Source organism: Lithobates pipiens, unplaced genomic scaffold, assembly GCF_037356315.1.
Source record: "Lithobates pipiens isolate NorthernLeopardFrog02 unplaced genomic scaffold, aLitPip1_a1.2 Scaffold_10, whole genome shotgun sequence".
Lineage (NCBI taxonomy): Eukaryota > Metazoa > Chordata > Amphibia > Anura > Ranidae > Lithobates > Lithobates pipiens.
Genome location: NW_027507686.1, coordinates 116338751 through 116362509, shown reverse-complemented (window position 1 = coordinate 116362509; position 23759 = coordinate 116338751). Strand labels below are relative to the sequence as shown.

At 43.9% G+C, this 23759-nt stretch overlaps 1 protein-coding gene and 1 long non-coding RNA gene across 2 annotated transcripts in view; one reads left to right on the top strand and one right to left on the bottom strand.

Moving 5' to 3' along the window:
- Positions 1–23759, top strand: part of RASGRP2 (RAS guanyl releasing protein 2) — a 1719722-nt gene that overhangs the window by 1514889 nt on the left and 181074 nt on the right. The gene's annotated exons all lie outside the window — the stretch shown is intronic.
- On the bottom strand, positions 474–22031 carry LOC143942101 (uncharacterized). The gene is made up of 4 exons (XR_013264682.1): positions 21944–22031; positions 979–1050; positions 738–880; positions 474–599 (listed from the first exon to the last, which is right to left on the bottom strand). It is a non-coding gene; the product is annotated as an uncharacterized LOC143942101 (long non-coding RNA).

Sequence of the window (23759 nt, the reverse complement as noted above, 5' to 3'; positions counted from 1 at the left end):
GATCGCTGTCTCTGAGTTGGGTTCTTAATTTTGGACTTTCTAATGCTGCGTACACACAAGTGAAAGTCCGACAGAAAAAGTCAGATGGGAGCTTTTTATAGAAATGGAACATGTTCAAAATATTTCTGACTGAACCAATGCCTATCGGGAAAAATGCTGTATGCTGTTCCAGCGGACCAAAAAGGATGCATGCTCTGAAGCAAGTACGAGGCGGAAGCGCTCGGTGTGGTAAAAACTATCATTCGTAATGGAGCTAGCACATTCCTCACGCAGCAAATATTGTGATCTTTTAACGCAGCGCATTCTTTTCTTCAATATCCAAAATATCTGAAAAAAGCTAAGGGGTACCTCATCCTAAATAGCATAAGCAAAAAAAGGAGGAAGAAGGAGAGAACGGACTAAACCAGTACCTGAACAAGATGTAACAAACAATTTGTAGTACATTTTTAATTTTATTGATACACAGTCCACACTATACATATATAAACTTCATTTAAAAAAAATAGGTTCTAATATACTTTTTTAGTCAAAATCATAGATACTAGTTCATGCGTTTCGCCGATGGCTCCCTCAGAACCAGGTAAATATGACTATAGAACCTAGAAGGAACAAAAATGGGAAAGCAGAGGTATACAAGTCAAATCCTTCAAGTATACATTCTACAGTATATATTACACTATATGTACATTATCAATAAATATTCCATCATAATTCCACTAAGAATCAGACTCACTTACATATGTATAGCCTAAGTCAGGCCAGCCTAGAAAGGAGGCCCGTACTCTGGAGGAGGTATAGCACCCTTAGATAGAATTTAGGTGACAAGTGGATGGTTCCTGTACAGCCCCAAAATCCGGGAGTAGCATTCAACAAGATATATCTGTCAAAATAATTATCTAATTAAAATATCCGTTATGGTATTCAATCTTCTAAACAACAATCAAACCCCCCCAAACATCATAGGCTAGAAATACTTACAGCTGCCGGACGAAGGATGTACCCTCAAGTTAAATATAAATACGCATAAGAAGAGAAGGCTCAGGCAGCAACCTGAAAGTTCCAGAAAAAGCACCAAATTAGTAATAATTTAAAAAAATATATATAAATAGTACACATCCAACAGGGCATGGGGGCTATATCAAATACTCCCATGTCCACCTATAAGACTTAGCTACATAGTTACATAGTTAGTAAGGTTGAACAAAGACACCAGTCCATCCAGTTCAACCTGAGTGAGGTATCTACAATTGTCCCTATCCCTGTACATTGCACACTCACATCGGTCCCTACCCTCAAGGATCCCACAATCCAAGATCCCCATACATTTAGTAGGGCCAATTTTTGAACAGAAGCCAATTAATCTACCAGCATGTCTTTGGAGTGTGGGAGGAAACCCATGCAGGCACAGGGAGAACATACAAACTACAAAAAGTAGTGCTGTGGTTGGGATTTGAACCAGCGATGCTTTTTACTGCTTGGTGAGAGAGCTAACCACTACACCACTGTGCCACCAAATATAATAAATAAATAAATAAATAAATAAAATAAATATCTAATATTGGCCACTAGAGGACCTATCTTCAAATAAAACCGTAAGATCACTGGCAGCTACTTTTCCCAAACTCTCAGTCCATAGATCAAGTCCAAACTAGCAGAGGTTCAATGTTCTTCTAAAGAAATATAAACCACAGCGACTAAGCAAAAAATAAATAAAAATTAATCATACCCAATGTCCAGAAAGACAACCCTAACAAAGCTTAGAATACCCAATGCAAAAACACCATGCAGAGCAAACAATCACAAGCTCCTTACCTTCAAAGCAACCATCCATCAAATGAGTACACCAACCACAAGGCCTGGCTCCATATCTGCTGTTTATAAAAGCCCACCCGACGTGTGCATTGGAACAATTGCCAACAGGTGATACAGAATACACAATTAACTCTATAGTGACCGCTATGTGCACATCTGTGTGTATGGCATCTAAATAATGCGTCCTTGCACATAGATAGCAGCCATGCGCATTGGCGCATAAAGAGTGCGTCCTCACACACAAATAATGAGTCAGTACATCCACCATTAACGAAACAACAGCGCATACTTAGTGTGTCACGGCGCACAAGAGACACCTCAATATCTCCGCCAATTCAGTGGCGAAATTCAACGCCCCCACCAAATAGTACTACATAATGCCGCATGCGCCAAACGCAACAGAGATGCACAGCCGCACATAAATGGCAAATCCAATAACATCAGTTGGCAACGCACAACCACTGCATCCTCACACATAAGAGACACATCAACATACGCACCAATGCCACGGCAGGAACCGTGCAAGCGTCAAACAACCCACATCTGTGCATATGCCCAACGCAGCAACAACGGCATCCACATGCCAACAGCAATACCAGTGATGACAATCACCTTTCCAAAAGCACCAATCGAGCCCAAAACAGACCCCAACATATTAATGCCAACAGCATTGGTGCACAAAAACTGCCGGTGCCATGATAGTCACCAAATATCCACATATTTAAGTGTCAGCCAGCAACACCACTGTTCGCTCATAAAAATGGCAATCGCATGTAAACGACTATGGATAAAACAATAGGTAAACATTGACTTATAAATCCCATTGTACAAGCGCTACCTAAAATAGGGAGGTATGGAGGTTCCCTCGATGCCACCACCGCAAAACACCCCCCCCCCCCCCCCCCCCAAGGGTGAAAAGGAGACAACAACCACTGTCCTCCAATCTCCGATGCTATCCAAGCCAAGGGAGACTTACCCCTCCCTTCCCACAAAATCTGACAACTCCAAATTTGTGAACTGCACAGGACATACATCCCACAACATTTCTTATTCCTTCTTAATGTTAAGGACCCCTATAGGAGCTATACAGTAAATTTTTTAACCTCGTTTGCTTACTCCCATGTTTTGCTCCGACATTTACAGTGGTGTGAAAAAGTGTTTGCCCCCTTCCTCATTTCCTGTTCCTTTGCATGTTTGTCACACTTAAGTGTTTCGGAACATCAAACCAATTTAAACAATAGTCAAGGACAACACAAGTAAACACAAAATGCAATTTGTAAATGAAGGTGTTTATTATTAAAGGTGAAAAAAAATCCAAACCATCATGGCCCTGTGTGAAAAAGTGATTGCCCCCTAAACCTAATAACTGGTTGGGCCACCCTTAGCAGCAACAACTGCAACAAAGCGTTTGCGATAACGTGCAATGAGGCTTTTACAGCGTCCTGGAGGAATTTTGGCCCACTCATCTTTGCAGAATTGTCCTAATTCAGTTACATTAGAGGGTTTTCGAGCATGAACGGTCTTTTTAAGGTCATACCACAACATCTCAATAGGATTCAGGTCAGGACTTTGGCTAGGCCACTCCAAAGTCTTCATTTTGTTTTTCTTTAGCCATTCGGTGGTGGACTTGCTGGTGTGTTTAGGATCATTGTCCTGCTGCAGAACCCAAGTTCGTTTCAGCTTGAGTACACGAACAGATGGTCGGACATTCTCCTTCAGGATCTCTTGGTAGACAGCAGAATTCATAGTTCCTTTTATCACGGCAAGTCTTCCAGGTCCTGGAGCAGTAAAACAGCCCCAGACCATCACACTACCACCACCATATTTTACTGTTGGTATAATGTTCTTTTTATGAAATGCAGTGTTCCTTCTACGCCAGATATACTTGGACACACACCTTCCAAAGAGTTCCACTTTTGTCTCATCGGTCCACAGAATGTTGTCCCAAAAGTCTTGGGGATCATCAAGATGTGTTGTGGAGAAATTGAGACGAGCTTTGATGTTCTTTTTGCTCAGCAGTGGTTTTCTCCTTGGAACTCTGCCATGCAGGCCATTTTTGCCCAGTCTTTTCCTGATGGTGGAGGCATGAACGCTGACCTTAACTGAGGCAAGTGAGGCCTGCAGTTCCTTGGACGTTGTTGTGGGGTCTTTTGTGACCTCTTGGATGAGTTGTCGCTGCGCTCTTGGGGTAATTTTGGGCGGCCGGCCACTCCTGGGAAGGTTCACCACTGTTCCATGTCTTCGCCATTTGTGGATAATGGCTCTCACTGTGGTTCGCTGGATTCCCAAAGCTTTGGAAATGGCTTTATAACCCTTTCCAGACTGATAGATCTCAATTACTTTCTTTCTCAATTGTTCCTGAATTTCTTTGGGTCTCGGCATGATGTGTAGCTTTTAAGGATCTTCTGGTGGACCTTACTTTGTCAAGCAGCTCCTATTTAAGTGATGCCTTGATTGTGAACAGGTGTGGCAATAATCAGGCCTGGGTGTGGCTAGAGAAATTGAACTCAGGTGTGGACAACCACAGTTATAGTATGTTTTAACAAGGGGGGCAATCACTTTTTCACACAGGGCCATGATGGTTTGGATTTTTTTTCACCTTTAATAATAAACACCTTCATTTACAAATTGCATTTTGTGTTTACTTGTGTTGTCCTTGACTATTGTTTAAATTGGTTTGATGTTCCGAAACACTTAAGTGTGACAAACATGCAAAGGAACAGGAAATGAGGAAAGGGGCAAACACTTTTTCACACCACTGTATGTACCCATAATCCATTATATATATACAAAACAAAATATGTACAATAAATATAAATACATTTCATATTTACATCTCATTTACATGATTGGCAGGAGAATCCCTCCTACATGTAGCGATAAAGAGGACGGACATACAGTTCAATATAAGGATCTGAAAATCTCATCAAAGCAAAAAAGATTGACCTCAAATCTAATGAACAAGAGACACTACTCTAAATCGAGATACCAATTACAGAAAAGGTCTATAACTGAGGGAGTCATTCAAGCCCGGTGCCCTAGTAGCATTCAATTTGAATATCCATTTTGCCTCTTGTTGGAGCAACTTTTGATCAATATTGCCCCCTCTTGGATCTTCTCTGGCCCTTTCTAAAGCTGTAAAACATACCATGGAAGTATCGTTTTTATGTTCCAAAGCCACACGCCTTCCTATGGGGGTGTAAAGCAGGCTTTTCCTTATGTAGTATACATGGTCATAGACCCGCCTCAAGAAGTTCCTGAATGTTTCCCCCACATAGAATGAGCCACATTTACAGAACGCTATATAATCAATTACCTTGGTCTGGCAGTTAGCAAAAAATCTCATATTATACATCACCCCATTAGGAAGCATGTAGGATGATCCTTCTAACATCCAGTTACAGTATTCACATTCATGGCATCTGAACATACCTACTGGCTCCTCCTCCCCTCCTGCCTGATTTTAGAAGTGAGTGTGAACCAATCTATCTTTATGATATTGGCACCTTCTATATGTGATTTGAGGAGCAGCACCAATATACTTACTAATAACACGGTCGCCTGTTAGGAGATGCCAATGTCTATTGATTATCTTGCGTATACTTTCATGGTTACTTGAATAAGTGGTTATTACTCTCGTAATATCCCCCTGTTCTTTCTGGTGGTTCCCTTTCTCAAACAGTAACTTAATTCTGTCTCTATCCAGAGCTTTTTTGAAGGCCTTTTTCAAAGTAGTTTTACTATAACCACGTTCACTGAGGCAATTTCTCAGTAGGTTAGCCTCCCACCTGAAATTGTCCTCAGTAGAACAATTACATCTGAGACACAGATACTGTGAGTATGGGATGTTTCTAATCCATGACTGAGGGTGCGAGCTTTCTGCATGGAGAAGGGTATTTCCAGCAGTAGCTTTTCGAAATAATGATGTGTTTATGGTTCCATCCTCTTGTTTTTGAATCATTAGATCCAGAAACGGTAAAGAACTCAAACTATGTTCCATTGTAAATTTCAAATTATAGCCATTAATGGCTAGCCGTTCCATAAACCTATTGAGGTCATCCACCCCTGAATCCCACACCATAAATATAATGTCGATATACCTGTACCAACATCGAATGTTGGCCAGGTATACCGACAATTCCGGGGTAGAGAAAAGTGACCGCTCCCACCCCCCAGGTATAGGTTGGCGTATGATGGGCAGAGCATGTCCCCATTGCCACTCCCTGCACCTGGAGGTAGTGGGAGCCGTCAAAAGGAAAACACGTTCTTGGTCAAAATATGTCTCAATAATTGCATGATAAATGCATTATAGGGTCTAGCAACCTCCTCACTCATTGAAGAAACTCTCTACCACAGAGATCCCAAGAGAGTGAGGTATGCTGCAATAAAGTGCCTCAACGCCTATAGAAACCAGGATTCTCTTTTATGATTTTTTTTTTATTAAGACCCTTAATAATGCCAAGGTGTCCTGGAGATAGGAGGGGAGCTTCATTACATATGTTCGTAAAAACGCATCCACCAGACGACTTCCTTTCTCACTTTTAGCTCCTATGCCTGATATAATCGGGCGTCCGGGGGGTTTTGTAATATTTGTATGCGTTTTTGGTAGAGCATAATGATGGTATTCTAGGGTGGGTAGTTCTGAGTGCCTCAAAAATATGCTTATCTACTATCCCCCTGTTGTAAGCCTCAGTGATGATTATTTCATAATCACTATTGAAGGTTAATATATTCTCCATAGAGATCGGACAGTACCAATCCTCATTAGATAGGATATCTAGGCACATCTGTCGGTAATCCTTAGTGTCCATCAATACAACATTCCCCCCTTTGTCTGCCATTTTAATAGTAATTTCCTTATTGTTTTGTAGTTGAACAATGGCCTGATGTTGTTCAAAGGTAATATTTCTTTGTCTTCCAGACTTAAAGTCTAATTTCTTTACATCAATAGTCACTTGTTGTAGAAAAGTCCATATGTTGGCATAAGTTTTAAGGGAAGGAAAATTGGTTGATTTTTTAAGAAATTTGGGTATTTCTTTGGGTGCAATTGCTTGAGGAGGACCCCCGATATGCTTGGGGCAGCTTCCTCAGCAGGACCACCCATAGAGCCCTCACTCTCATCTAATGGATCCATCAAATCTTTAAGAGCTAAGAAGTCCCTAACCATAAATCCCTTCCATTTCTCTTGTTCTATCAGCTTTTGTTTACTCTTTCTCCTTTTGTCATCAAACATATATTTATACGTTAGACGTCTAGCAAATAGGTTGAGATCTTTAACTACTTCAAAGCTATCTGTATATGTAGAGGGACAGAAGCTCAAACCTAAACCTAAAACCTCCAACTCTACCTGTGAAAGGGTCTTTGATGATAAGTTAAGCCAGGACTCGACAAAACCCAGGCGCCAGGTCGCATTTGCGACTAGAAATAGTGACCTGGCGCAGCACAGCTGGGGGTATCCTGTCTCCGTGGACCCCCCCAGTGTGATCGCGTCGGGCCGTTCCGCCGGCGGCCGGTAATTGAGGCCGCGGCTTTGAGGCCTTCTGCGGTCCTATGATTCCTTCTGGAATCTGGCGCCCTCTTGTGGTGGCCGTTGGCATGACAACCAGCAATGTTAATGGAGCTTTCTCTGCCTGTTTTTCTATTACCTGCCTATCTCATTCCCTTTATTTAGAACCCCCTAAACATTATATATATTTTTTATTCTAACACCCTAGAGAATAAAATGGTGGTTGTTACAATACGGTCTGTCACACCGTATTTGCGCAGCGGACTTACAAGCGCACTTTTTTGGGGAAAAATAATTTATTTAATAAAAAAAATAGTAAAGTTAGCCCAATTATTTTTTTATATTGTGAAAGATAATGTTACGCCGAGTAAATTGATACCCAACATGTCACGCTTCAAAATTGCACCCGCTCATGGAATGGCTACAAACTTTTACCCTTATAATCTACATTGGCGATGTTTAAAAAAATTCAACAGATTGCATGTTTTGAGTTACAGAGGAGGTCCAGGGCTAGAATTATTGCTCTCGCTCTACCGATCACGGCGATACGTTCTATGTGTGGTTTGACCACCGCTTTCATATGCAGGCAGGACAGGGCGCATTTAAAAAAAAAAAAATTTCTTTCTTATTTTAAACTTTTTTATTTTTATTTTTTCACTGTTCTTTTAAAAAAAAAAATTTGTGTCACTTTTATTCTTATTACAAGGAATGTAAAAATCCCTTGTAATAGAAAAAGCATGACAGGTCCTCTTAAATATGAGATCAGGGGTCAGGGAGACCTCAGATCTCATATTTACACTAAAATGCAATTTAAAAAAAAAATTGTCATTTTGAAAAAAATAAATAAATGTCCCTCTAAGAGCTATGGGCAATGACTTGGAGACGGGGGGGCGCGGCGCTATCTTCCCCTCACTCGTCTCCATGTCAGGCCAGGGACAGGTCCGGATCGCCGTTACCAACCTGGCTCCTAACTTTTTAAGCTGGCTCCTAGATTCCAAGCAAATTTGTCAAGCAGCTACTATTCCCAAACACTCAGTCCATAGATCAAGTCCAAACTAGCAGAGGTTCAATGTTCTGCTAAAGAAATATACACCACGGTGACTAAACAAAAAAAAAAATTATATATATATATATATATATATATATATATATATATATATATATATATATATATATATATATATATATATAAATAAATAAAAATAATTAATCATACCCAATGTCTAGAAAGACAACCCTAACAAAGCTTAGAATACCCAATGCAAAAACACCATGCAGCGCAAACAATCAGAAGCTCCTTACCTTCAAAGCAACCATCCATCAAATGAGTACACCAACCACAAGGTCTGGCTCCATATCTGCTGTTTATAAAAGCCCACCCGACGTGTGCATTGGAGCAATTGCAAACAGGTGATACAGAATACACAATTAACTCTATAGTGGCCGCTATGTGCACATCCGTGCATATGGTGCCTAAATAATGCGTCCTTGCACATAGATAGCAGCCATGCGCATTGGTGCATAAAGGGTCAGTACATCCGCCATTACCAAAACAACAGTGCATACTTCACCTCAATATCTGCGCCAATTCAGTGGCGAAAATAAACGCCCCCACCAAATAGTACTACATAATGTCGTATGCACCAAATGCAACAGAGATGCACAGCCGCACATAAAACGGAAAATCCAATAACAGCAGTCAGCAACGCACAACCACTGCATCCTCACGCATAAGAGACACATCAACATGCACACCAACGCCACGGCGGGAACTGCGCAAGCGCCGAACAACAACCCATATCTGCGCATGCGCCCAACGCAGCAACAACGGCATCCACACGCCTACAGCAATACCAGTGATGACAATCACCTTTCCAAAAGCACCAATCGAGCCCAAAACAGACCCCAACATATTAATGCCAACAGCATTTGGCGCACAAAAACTGTCAGTGCCATGATAGTCATCAAATATCCAAATATTTAAGTGCCAGCCAGCAACACCACCGTTCGCTCATAAAAATGGCAATCACATGTAAATGACTACGGACAAATATAGGGGTCGTTAACATTAAGAAGGAATAAGAAATGTTGTGGGATGTATGTCCGGTGCAGTTCCAGGATTCTGAGTTGTCAACTTTTGTGGGAAGGGGGGGCAAGTCTCCCTTGGCTTGGAGAGCATCGGGGATTAGAGGACAACGGTTGTTGTCTCCCTTTCACCCTTGGGGGTGGTGTTACGGTGGTGGCATAGAGGGAACCTCCATACCTCCCTATTTTAGGTAGTGATTGTACAATGGGATTTATCAGTCAGTGTTTACCTATTGTTTTATCCTGATCATTATTAACATTCCCTCTGTCAATAAAATAGTTACATCTTATAATAGCGCAGAATACAAGAAACAACAAAGATGACATTCCTCCATTATCATGTTAATTAGATCCCGGCTGTCAAATATCTTTAACTCAGTGATCGGGAGAAACAGCCCATACACCCACCGATCTCCATTGGTTGCTGCAGGAATAACATTTATCAGTGAAGTTTTTCTCAGTCACATACTATATATCATGTTGCGGCATGTAACTATTTTATTGACAGAGGGAATGTTAATAATGATCAGTGTAAGCTGAGGCATTGATGAGATAGAGGACACAGTTAGTGCGCAGGCGTACAGGAATTCTCCGCTCAGAGATTGAGCTGTGGGGAGAATAAAAAGCTATACTCCCTGCTTAGTAGCCAACCCCATGATTAAGTCAAGTGAATGACGAAACATGTTGGGGCGTGGCTACTAAGTGATTGAGAGTGAGAAGAAACATTGGATATCTCACATCTATCTTTACCAAGGTGCTGGCGAAACCAAGGAGCGGTGAGAGACTTTGTGAATATGTCACGCATGCCTTGGGTCCGCTGAGATCACCAATGCTTCGGCAATTAGCTGTGTGCAAGTGTGCTGTGGCTTGATTTAATTGGCGTGGTTACAAGTTTTTTAATTGTGAGGGCAATTTGAGAGGATTTTCTTGTGTGTGATTAAAAGTTTTTAAACGGTATCACGCTATGGGAGCATTTCTTTTTTACATTGCATGAGAGCACTTTTATGAAATTTCCAAGGGGGCCAGCTCTTCTACTGAAGTGAAGGATTGTATGCCTTTCATCTACATCCCTGCAAAAAGGGTATAGAAAGCGATGTTGGCCAAACATGATGAGTGCAAGCCTAATATAGTCGGTGAGTTAATTCACATAAGGGGGAGAGGAATCACATTTCACAGCGGTGCAGTGAAGGAATGGCGTTTTGAGAAAACACTGATCAACATTGTCTGTTAATGCAAAGTATGTTTTGAAGACTCACGGACTTTGCAACATTTTAGAACACTTTATACGTTTTTCAACACTCCTTGAGGAGTGACTGAGTGCATGGTGTAAATTATCACTTACTCACTGGGTTAATTTATAGTTATTTAATTAATTTTGTATATATGGTGTAATCATCATTTATTCATTATTAGCATTTGTTTCACGGTAATTTATTTATCTATTTATTGATGGATTTTTATTTGATACATTTTGAAGCATAGAATTTAGTGGCGTAATATACACTTTACTTTAGCGCCACATGTTTCAATTATTTATAATAGGAACACTGCACACAGGTTAATAAATTTTTTAAGTGGCAGATTAGGGGGAAGGGATTTTATTTGAGCGCAGTGGTAAATACACAGGTGAATACACAGAATCAATAGTGAGTTTATTATTGGTTTAAACATTACAGTATAACAGTAAGACTTACCATACCTGAAAAGCAAATGCAAAAAAAAAATTGTAAAAAGGAAAAAAAATGTTAACGCCTAAAATATATATATACCGAAGCATGGGCGCATCCGCCCGCAAAAGTAAGGAGCAAATCGCTTCTCCACCCCTGATGCCCCCATGCTTCGGCATATATGCTCTTTTTTTTAACTGTGGTGGTGAAATCACCTCCAACAGCGCTGGAGTCATGGCTTTATGTATCGTGGGAGCCAACGCTGTTGCTGTGAAGATAAATAAATCCGCGCTGCAGCTGAATGGCATATCTGAAAACAAAAAAATGGTTAACAATAAAACACAGTAAAGTATAAAAAAATGACATACCTGAAAAGTAAACATGATAAAACATAATAACAATAAAAAATTGCAGAAGAGAATACAGTAAAAAAGAGCAGAACAATAGAGAGAGAATAGAGAGAGAGAGAACAATAAAACAACAACTATTTTAGTTTTTTTATTTTAGATTTTTTTGTGAATTTTTTTTATTTTTTACTTTTTTTCTTAACACTTTTATTTGTAACTGTAATTGTTCAGTTCCAGGTTCGGGTCTCTCAAAATGTGATAGCATCTTGGGAGACCCTATGAAAGTGTGCCTAGTCTGTGCAATGCTGTACCCTACGCTAAAACTCAACTGGTGTATGGTAGCGCTCAAAACATTCACCAATGCAAAGACAAGGATTGTCAGGACAGGAGGGACAATAATAGCGCGTGTCACGGCTATATCCGCACTTTCTACAGACACAACATTTGCTTTGGGGGGCTCATTGGGTAAGGGTACTCGGGAGGACATAAGGAAAATGCCTCTCATGCAGCCATCTTACTGCATTTGGATTGGGAAGGTGAGGTGGAGCACCGTCTGGAAACCGAAGGGCTCTGACGATCTCTTCCTGGAATTTAAGGAAGGATCCAGTCCAACCTGAAGCTCTGTATAGCACACGAGCACTCAGCAAAGCCAATTAATATAAATAAATAGACACTTTTTTGTACCAGCGTCTGGCCTTACAGGCAACTAGGTACGACGCCAACAACTGGTCGTTGAGGTCCACCCCTCCCATATTTTGGTTATATTTGTGGACACAGAGTGGTTTCTCCACAACACCAGTCGCTGTAGTCATTTGAACCATTCTGTCTGCATGAAGGGAGGTAAGAACGTAAACGTTCTTTTTATCCCTCCACTTCATAGCGAGCAAGTTATTACACTTCAAGCAGGCTCTCTCCCCCAACCTAAGATGGGAATCTATAAGCCACTGGGGAAAGCCCCGGTGATTAGGTCGCACGGTGCCACAAGCTCCAATCTGATAATCGAATAAGTGACTAAAAAGTGGCATGCTCATGTAATAATTGTCCACGTGCAAGTGGTACCCCTTTCTGGATAAGGGTGACACCAAGTCCCACACAATCTTGCCAGCGCTTCCTATATAGTCTGGGCAGTTTGACGGCTCTACGTGACTATCTCTTCCCTCGTAAACCATAAAACTACATACATAGCCTGTGGCCCTGTCACAGAGCGTATACATCTTGACCCCATATCTGGCACGCTTGCTGGGAAGATTCTGTTTGAAAGACAAGCAGCCAGAAAACCTAATTAGGGACTCATCAATGCAAACAACTTGATGGGGAGTAAACAAGTCTGCAAAACGTTGGTTGAAGAGGTTTACGAGGGGCTGAATTATGTAGAGCCGATCGTATCCAGGGTCTCCATGAGGATGTCAGAGTTCATTGTTGTTGAAGTGCATGAACCGCAAGATCTGCTTGTATCTTGCCCTGGCCATGGAAGCAGAGAACACAGGCATATTGTAAATTGGGTCAGTGGACCAATATGACCATAACATACTCATTTTAACTATGCCCATGTCAAGGGATAGGCCCAGAAAGGTCTTAAATTCAGAAACCGTAATTGGTTTCCTCTGGCAAGGAAAGATTGGGGATTAGTGGCATGTATTGACCAGCATACAAATTGATTTGGTCCACATCAAATAAAAATCAAGTGACCTAAAATAAACTGTTTCCACCTGAATGCTGGGTTGGCCAGTGAATGGGGGAAGTACGGGCGCTGCAGAAGTGCTGGGCTCCCAATCAGGATCGGTGAATAAGGTTGAGCGAACTCAAACTCTAAAGTTCGGGTTCGTACCAGACTTTTGGGTTTTTGGGTCCCAGACCCAATTTACTGTATGTTTGTGTTTGGGTTCGGTGTTCGGTAATGTAATGACGCTTTTTAAACAGCTGCAGGGCAGCCAATCAACATTTGTTTAACTTGTTTGCCCTTAGAAGCCATCACAGCCATGCCTACTACTGACATGGCTGTGATTGGCCAGTGCAGCGTGTGACTCAGCCTCTATATAAGCTAGAGGCACATAACACAGCACGTCACTCTGCTTTAGAGTGCCAGAGAAAATATAGATGTGCAGGGAAAGGTTGCTGCTGCTGCTTTGAGGGAGAGAATTAGATAATAGTCCTGATTCAGAAAACAAATTACTCAGGGATCTACCTTGATTGTCTTGTGTGGGTGCAGTGCACAATCTTTTTACACTGCCCTGAGCCCAGTGCTAGAGAAAATATAGAAAGTGTAGGGAAAGCTTGCTGCTACTGTTTTGAGGGAGAGAATTAGGAAGGAGTCCTGATTCAGAAATCAAATTACTCAGCGATCTACCTTGATTTTCTTGTGTGGGTGCAGTGCACAATCTTTTTACATTGCCCTGAGCAAAGTGCCAGAGAAAATATAGATAGTGTAGGGAAAGGTTGCTGCTGCTGTTTTGAGGGGGAGAATTAGATAGGAGTCCTGATTCAGAAATCAAATTACTCAGCAATCTACCTTGAGGACAATTAGTGTTTTCTAATTGAGCAGCCATCTGCAGGAGTTAATGGGTGAATGGGTGTTGTCTGTGTGCCTGCACAGCAGAATACACCTGTATCTGCCCATTGTTGCTGTTCTCTAATTGAGCCATCTGCCATCTGAAGGAGTTAGTGGGCGACTGGGTGTTGTCTGTGTGCCTGCACCGCACAATACACCTGTATCTACCCATTGTTGCTGTTCTCTAATTGAGCCATCTGCCATCTGCAGTAGTTAATGGGCAACTGGGTGTTGTCTGTGTGCCTGCACAGCAGAATACAACTGTATCTACCCTTTGTTGCAGTTCTCTAATTGAGCCATCTGCAGGAGTTAGTGGGTGACTGGGTGTTGTCTGTGTGCCTGCACGCAGAATACACCTGTATCTACCCTTCATTGCTGTTCTCTAATTGAGCCAACTGCCGGAGTTAGTTTGTGTTGTGTGCCCCCAGCGCAGTATACACCTGTAGCTACCTATATTGCTCTTCTCTAATTGAGCCATCTGCAGGAGTTAGTTGGTGTTGTGTGCCTCCAGCATAGCACAGTATACACCTATATCTACCCTTTATTGCTGGTGTTCTATAATAAAGGCATCTGCAGGAGTTAGTGGGTGTTGTGTGCCTGCAGCACAGCAGAGTATACACCTATATCTACCCTTTATTGCTGGTGTTCTATAATAAAAGCATCTGCGGGAGTTAGTGGGTGTTGTGTGCCTCCAGCACAGCATAGTATACACCTATATCTACCCTTTATTGCTGGTGTTCTATAAAAAGGCATCTGCAGGAGTTAGTGGGTGCTGTGTACCTCCAGCACATCACAGTATACACCTATATCTAGCCTTTATTGCTGGTGTTCTATAATAAAGGCATCTGCAGGAGTTAGTGGGTGTTGTGTGCCTCCGGCACAGCACAGTATGCACCTATATCTACCCTTTATTGCTGGTGTTCTATAATAAAGGCATCTGCAGGAGTTAGTGGGTGTTGTGTGCCTCCAGCACAGCACAATATACACCTGTATCTGCCCTTTATTGCTGGTGTTCTATAATAAAGGCATCTGCAGGAGTTAGTGGGTGTTTTGTGCCTCCAGCACAATATACACTACCCAATTGCTGGTTTTCCCATCTCCCTGCAGACCATTACCATGTCTGGAAGGCCAACAAGGAGAGGCAGACAGTCACGAGCCAATAAACGAGGGTAAGCAGGCTCTGTGTCTAGAGACAGCAGTGCTGGTTGTGGATGCGGTGCATCGTCATCAGCACATGGCCATGGGACACACTTGTCCTTATTTTTGGCAGCTGGACGTGTTGAACCACATCATGCCGAAGACTTTGTAGAGTGGGTGACCAAGCCCTCTTCATCCTCCTCATCCTCTCTCACCCAGGCTCAGGGTACTAGCAAAACAGCTGCCAACGCTTCCTCTTCTCTTTTCTTAATGTCATCATCAGTGACTCCTTTCCTAGACCCACCACGTCCTCCTGAGGAGTCCCCTGAACTGTTTGAGCACAGGGTACATGCTCCAGGAGGATGCCCAGTGTTTTGTAGGCTCTGATGATGATACTCAGCTAGAGGAAGGCAGTAGCGTGAGTGCAGAGAGAAGGGATGCTCAAGAAGGACAACAATCTAGCAGTCATGTTCCACAAGCTGCAGCATGCTGCCAGGTTTGCTCCAGTGATGAAGAGGTAGAGGATGATGAGGGCACTGACTCCACGTGGGTGCCTGGTAGGAGAGAGGAGGAGGAGGCACATCTCCAATGAGGCAGGATGCCCTCTGGTGGCCAGCTTAGGGGCAGCATACCGACTGAATCACACCGCAGAGCTGCGCCTGTGCAGGGCGCTGCCTCTGCATGTTATTCTAAAAGTTCTTTGGTGTGGGCCTTTTTTGAGACGAGTGCATCAGATCGCACCGCTGCTACTTGCAACATACGTCTCAAGAGTATCTCGCGTGGCCAAAACATCAGCCGCTTGGGCACCACATGCTTGACCAGACATATGTTGACCTGCCATGCAGCTCGTTGGCAAGCTTACCCCAAAAACCCACACCAAACAACAAAGTGGACCTCTCCTTGCTCCTCATCAGCTGGGATCTCCAACCCCACTAGACCTTCAGTCCTCTCTGAAACCTGTGCTGAGAGGAATGAAGGTGTAGAATTAGGTGTGTCACAGCCAAGTGCTTGCAGGCACTCTGCTAGCAGTACACCCACATCCGATTGTAGCAGGCAAATTTCCCTGCCCCAGCTGCTGGACCATAGAAAGAAGTTCACTCCCAACCATCCACATGCCCAGCGGTTGCTACCTTTTCAGTTGGTTAACTCGGCCCCCTTCCGTGAGTTTGTGCAATGTGCAGTTCTTCAGTGGCAGGTCCCCAAACGCCACTTTTTCTCACGGAAGGCAATTCCGGCTCTCTACTTTCATGTGGATGGCAATTTCCTTGCCTCGGTGGACAGGGCGGTCAGCGGTAAGGTGCATATAAGGTGCATATAACCGCTGACCAGCAGGCATGGACAGGGACTTTACCTGTCTTTCACGGCCCATTGGGTCACTCTTCTGGCAGCTGAGAAGGATGCAGGAGAAGGTGCAGTAGTGTTGGAGGTTGTTCCACCACCACTCCTCCAAAATGCTACTACTGGTTGTGACACACCTCTCTTCTCCACACCCTCCTCTTCTTCTTCGTCCATGGCCTCTTCCAGTGCTCTGTCCTCAGAACCAGCGGTGCTCCGTAGGCGTTCAAGGGGCTACGCAAGTACGCAGGCAAAACAATGCCATGCCGTGCTTGCGCTGGTTTGTTTGGGGGACAGGAGCTACACTGGGACAGATATTTTGTCAGCTCTGCAGGAGCAGGCCGAGAGGTGGTTGACGCCATGCCAGCTTAAGCCAGGATTGGTGGTTTGCGACAATGGCACCAACCTCCTCTCAGGGACAACTGACCCATGTGCCCTGTGTGGCTCACGTCCTTAACCTGGTGGTGCAGCGGTTCTTGGGCAGGTACCCGGGCTTACATGATGTCCTGAAGCTGGCCAGGAATGTCTGTGTAAATTTCCGCAGATCATTGCCTGTGCTCGGCTGGCTGAGCTCCAAAAGGAGTTGAACCTGCCAAAGAACCACCTTATATGTGACATGCCCACCAGGTGGAACTCCACATTGGCCATGCTGCAGCGGCTGCACATGCAGAAGAGGGCCATCAATGAGTACCTTTGCGACTACGGCACCAGGACAGGGTCAGGGGAGCTCGTTTTTTTTCTCACCACGCCAGTGGGGCATGATCAGGGATGCATGCACTGTCCTGTCACTGTTTGAGGAGGCCACAAGGGTGGCGAGCAGTGACAGTGCATGCATCAGTGACACTGTACCTCTTATCCACTTGTTGGAGCATACGCTGCGTGGAATAATGGACAGGGCACTTGAGGCAGAACAGAGGCAGGAAGAGGAGGACTTCCTTGCCTCTCAAGACCCCCTTTATCCAGACAGTGTTCCTGCTGTCCCACCCATCACACAGGAAAAGGGTAAGGTTGCGGACCTTATCTTGCCGTCACAGAGGGAGCAGAGGATGAGACATCTCCGGGAGGCCTTGCAGAAAGGTCTGTGCAACGTGTTCACAGAGACTGGGTGGTTACAAACTCCTGGTCCTGGACAACGTGTTGCTGTCGGTCAGAAGGAGCGGTGGAGAAGGTGGCCGTCTGACCGATGCGTTCAGACAATTTTTTAGTCCGCAGCCCCAAGGTATGATCGGCAACCATCGCCAGCATCTGATTTACATGGTGCAGGAATACCTAGGGGCAAGGTCAGACTTGGACACCTTTCCCACCGAAAATCCTCTGGCTTAATGGGTCTTGAGGATGGATCACTGGCCAGAGCTTGCACAGTATGCAATTGAGCTACTGGCCTGTCCTGCATCCAGCGTTCTTTCGGAACGCACCTTCCGTGCTGCTGGTGGCTTTGTAACCGATCACAGGGCGCGCCTGTCCAACGACTCGGTTGATCGACTGACCTTCATAAAAATGAATCTGTCTTGGATCACCACCAGCTTCCAAGCTCCTGAAGCTGATGTAACCGAATCATTTTTTTTTAAATATCACATCCCTTCAAGACTGCCTATGCTGATGCTGAGTGACTGTTGACTGTCTATCCTCTTCCTCCTCCGCTGATATCTTGGAAGAACATTTTTGGTTCTGGGTGATGCCACCAGCCCAATTTTTCAGCCCCTGTTTAACAAGGGCGTGTAATTACAATTTTTGATGCAATGCTTTGCAGCAGGGCTCATTCCTGCACTACAAATAGAGTATATGGGAGAGGTTGCAGTGTCGTGGCACCAGAACCAGTGCCTAAGGCCCAATTTTTCAGCCCCTGTTTAACAGGGGCGTATAATTACAATTTTTGATGCAATGCTTTACAGCAGGACTCATTCCTGCACTTCAACTAGAGTATATGGTAGAGGTTGCAGTGTCATGGCACCAGCACCAGTGCCTAAGACCCAATTGTTCAGCCCCTGTTTAACAGGGGCGTGTAATTACAATTTTTGATGCAATGCTTTGCAGCAGGGCTCATTCCTGCACTCCAACTAGAGTATATGGTAGAGGTTTCAGTGTATAGGTCCAATTTTTCAGCCCCCGTTTGACAGGGGCATGTAATATAATTTTTGATGCAATACTTTGCAGCAGGACTCATTCTTGCACTCCAACTAGAGTATCTGGGAGAGGTTGCAGTGTTGTGGCACCAGCAAGTAGTGCCTAAGGCCCGATTTTTCAGCCCTGTTTAACGGAGGCATGTAATTACAATTCTTGATATAATATTTCACAGCAGGGCCCGTTCCTGCGCCAACCGAGAGTAACTGTGAGGACTTACAGTGTTGTGGCACCAGCACCACAACCACAACCACCAAAGGCACTATTTTTCTACCACTTTTCAACAATGGCATGTAATTACAATTCTTGATATAATTGTTCACAGCAGGGCTCTCCAGCGCCTACCAAGAGTCACTTTGAGGGCTTACAGTGTTGTGGCAACACCAACACCTTAGGCGCAAATTTCCGCAGAGCATATAGGGCAGGCCCCTACTTTCAAACATCCAACTTACAAACGTCTCCTACTTGCAAACGAAAGGAGACAACAGAAAGTGAGATGAAAAAAGATGGATGGCAAAACAAATTATACAGGGGTGATAACCCTTCCCTATGTTTTCCAAAAAGCTTAAAAATAGATTTTTTGTCTGGAGCTACACTTTAAAAATGTACCAGTTCAAAATTACAAACAGATTCTACTTAACACAACAAATCTACACATTCCCTGTCTCGTTTGCACCGCCTGTATACTCCTGTTCTGAGTATATAGTGTCTGGGGATCCCACGCCTTTCCTTTTTTTAATATGGGTACGGAGTTCCCCTTAATATCCGCACAAGACCCAAAGGGGCTGGTAATGGGCAGGGGGGCTACCTATGCCATTTTTCTCAATGATTTTCATCCATATTGCCGGAATCAGATATTACATTAAAACCGCAAGCAGTTTTAAATTACTTTTTTTCTGTTAAATGTCATTTTGTGCAGGGACTGTTCTAAACACGGGAAACACGTGCCACTTCTCAGGCATACTATAGACACCACCCAGGCATGATATTAAAAGGAATATTTCACTTTTTTTTCACTTTAATCGTCATTAAAATCAGTGCTCCTGAAAAAACAGTAGTTTTTAGAAACATTTTAGGCATTGACCCATGTGCCCTGGGGCAGGAGCCAGGTCCCCAAACCCTTTTTAGGACAATATCTTGCATATTAGCCATTAAAATTAGCACTTTTTATTTCGAACGTTCGAGTCCCATAGACTTCAATGGGGTTCTAACGTTCGCACAAATTTGCAGTCCGTTCAAAAGTTCTGGTGCGAACCGAACCTGGGGGTGTTCGGCTCATCCCTAATAAGGAGGGTAATGGAACTGCTGCAGGCACCGAATAAGGGTCAAACCCTACCCATAGTAAATAGAATCAAAGAAAGGTGGTGCTGCGCTGTTCCCAACAAAGCGGGGAAAAAAATTGTCACTGCTAAAGGTAGCAGTATATAGGAAATTTCAATAGGGTTAAATCAATAATGTGATTAAAAAAATCCTAAAATAAATTAAAAGATGAATTCCAAACAGTAGTTAGGACAGTGTAAAGTGCATAAATAAATTGCTAATACCACTGTAAAATATACAATACACAGTAGTGAAAAACAATGTGCTAAAATGACAATTGTACAAAAAAGCAAATGTGCAATAGAGCAATATGTGCAAAAAGCCTGTGCAAAGGTGCAAACAAAAAACACATATGCGCAAATCTTCAATTGTGTAAGCTGCAAGTCTATCATAAAGTCCAACCAAGTTCCAAATGTGCAGTAAATCCAGTAATACAATTGATAGTCTTATTCCTTTGTGCAGATAAGCATTCAAATGTGCAAAAAACGTGCTGGAAAGGTACACATCTCCTCTTTGTGCAAAGATACACACCAATAAAAGTGGCCTCTTACCTTGCGGCAATGAGGTAACCATATATATATATATATATATATATATATACTGTATATACACCATAGTTGCCAATTGTCCCGAATATCGCGGGACATTTGTCCCGAATTAATTTTGTCCCGGGAAATGTCCCGCGAAATTCGGTTTGTCCCGGGAAATTGAATTTCCCATTTTTTTGCCGCCGGCCGCTAGAGGTCGGCGGCCATCGGAGACAATGTCTCTGCCGGCCGCCATTTTTAAGAAGACCAGAAGTTGGTCTACACCTGTGGCGCCGCCCACCCCCACTGCTAGTGTGTGTTTGTGTCAGTGAGTGTAAAGGGCGGTGCCACAGTCATCTGCGCGTGACAACGGCGGCATGTCGGGGGCAAGTCTACAATGTGGATGTCGGGGCGGGGGCCAGTCGGATGTCGGGGGCCAGTGACAGACAGTCATGGTATGTGGATGTCGGGGGCCAGTTTGTGAATGTGGGGGCCAGTGACAGTCATGGTATGTGAATGTGGGGGGCCAGTCTGTGAATGTGGGGGCCAGTCTGTGAACGTGGGGGCCAGTCTGTGAACGTGGGGGGCCAGTTTGTGGATGTCGGGGGCCAGTCTGTGGATGTTGGGGGCCAGTTGTATGTCGGGGGCCAGTCTGGAGATGTGGGGGCAGGTCTGTGCAGGATGTGGGGGGGCGGTCTGTGAATGTCAGAGGGGCACCAGATGTAAGGAGGGGCTCCGCTGATGGACACAGATGTGAGGAACGTACCTCTGATGGGGCACCTGATGTAAGGACAGACTCCGCTTGGGACACCTGATGGCATCTGGTGGCAGGCAACGTGGCTAGTGACGCGCTCAGGGCTCCCACTGATTCTGCATTATGGTGAGTTAAATGATTTCATTTTATATTACAATGTAATAATAGAAATAATGCGCTTCAATCATCCTGACACCATAACAATCATGGCGCCAGGATGATTGAAGCGCCAACACCAGGTATTTGGAGTATCTTTATCTGCTAATTGTCAAACACTGGAAAACACATATTGCTATTGTGGTGTAGGATCGGGGGGCTGCTGTCCCTCCTTTCCCTCTCCTCCTCCTTCCCTCTCTCCATCCCCCTCCTTTCCCTCTCCATCCCGCATTCATCTCAGACTCTAACCACACCCCCTCGAGCCACGCCCCATGTAAGCCACGCCCACTATTTTACGTAAACCACACCCATTTTTGCCGCTGCGCGCGCCGCATTTTTACCCTTTCCTATGGCCCACCTATAAACGCATGCCCCGTCCCCTAATTATACCACAGCTCTGCCCACTGCCAAAAAAGTGTCCCGATTTTTTTTTTTTACAATGTTGGCAACTATGATATACACACACACACACACACCTGGGATAGCTGTTTCCTGGGCCAAACTGGTTAAATATTCGTCTTTAATCCTCATATATAGGAGAGTGATAAAAAGAAGGGGGATTCTGGGGATACTGTAGTATTTAAAACATAAGTAGCGTTTATTAAAACAACAGCAAAGGGGTACTCACAAACATATGTAAACAATTAACTTATCTCCTACGAGCTGCGAGCTCGTCTTCCCTCGTTAGTCTGAGTGCCTTTCCTTCCATACATGTGGCGTCACAATCATGTGATTTCATCAGGGGATAAAGGGAAGGCACAGAAAGATGTCTTTAAATAGTCTCCATTATTAACTATAATGAGTGGCCATTTTCTTGTAGCTCAATGCAAAAGATGGTATAACGGCCATTTTCCCAGAGACTATGTGTGTATACGAGCGTGGCCATTTTCTTGGTTATTTATTACTATGGAGCATGGCCATTTTCTTGGTTGTCAATTGTTATACAGCATGGCCAATTCCTTGGTTATCTCATACTCCGCCCGACCACATACCTAGAAATCTTCTATGTCAGACTGGTTTATTCATTCATTGGGTTATGTAGTGTGTGGTAGCTGGCAAAAGGATGAAAAAAAGGGCAGTAAACAAAGCTAGTGTATAAATATAGGTAAAAAAAAAAATCAGGTCGAAATAGACATCAGGACTGACGTATGCATAAAATAAATTTATGATAAATAGTGCAAATGTGCAAAATACCTCACAGTATCATTCCTGAAAAAAAGAAATTAGAATTTTTAAAAAAGTTTCTGAGAAAATAAAAGAGAAGGAAGAGAGGGGTGCATCTAAAATATTGAAATTAAGGATACGAATGGAAATTAATTGCTAGGCGGGAGGTACACCCCCTGAGGGGCGGGGGAGGGGCGGGGCGGGTGCTGCTATATTTGGGTTGGTCTATATCTTCATTCTGGGTTTTCAAATCATCAGTTATGGTATGAGTCATTTTTGTTGTATGGGAGATACGGTTGTGTTCATAAAATGAGCTAAGAAGTTGAGCGGAGGGCTGCACAAGGAGGAGTTTGTTGGGTGGGGGGTGGGGGTTTGGGGTTTTGTTTTGGGGTCCCTTTTTGTACGTTTGTATGTTATATGTGTGTTAAAAAATCTTCAATAAACATAAATTTTCAAAAAAAAAAAAGGATACGAATGGAATAGCACCTTGGGAAACAAATGTGTGGATGGAAGAGAGGGGTGTATCTAAAATATTGAAATTAAGGATACGGATGGAGTAGCACACTGGGAAACAAATATGTGCATAAATATGGGGGGAAAAAAATCTAAAAGTCGCTAAGAAAGCAGTTGAGGTCAAATTCAATATTTAAACCTCTGGACGAGAAAGTATCCAACGTATAGATCCCTTTAGGGTCCGTTCACACAGGGGCAACTCCGATCCGACTTCAGGTCGCCCCTAGTCGCCTCAGGTCGGACAACATTTAAAAAGCAATGTAAGTGAATGAGAGCCGTCTTAATGCACACTACTGAAGTCGCTCCGACTTCAGAAAAGGTTCCTGTACTACTTGAATCCGACTTGTAGGCGACCGGTACCCATTGATTTCAATGGAAGTCGCCTCCAAGTCGGATCTCCGTCTATACGGAGGTGACTCTGACAGAATTATCAGCTCAAGAGGGAACTCCACGCCAAATTTATGAAAAATAATTTGGCGTGGGTTCACCCTCCGAGAGCATACCAGGCCCTTAGGTCTGGTATGGATATTAAGGGGAACCCCCTACGCCGAAAAGACGGCATTAGGGTCCCCCCCAGATCCATACCAGACCCTTATCCGAGCACGCTACCCGGCCGGCCAGGAAAGGGGGTGGGGACGAGCGTGCGGCCCCCCTCCTGAGCCGCACCAGGCCGCGTGCCCTCAACATGGGGGGTGCCTTGGGGAAGGGGGGGCCGCGCGGCCCCCCACCCCAAAGCACCTTGTCCCCATGTTGATGAGGACAAGGGC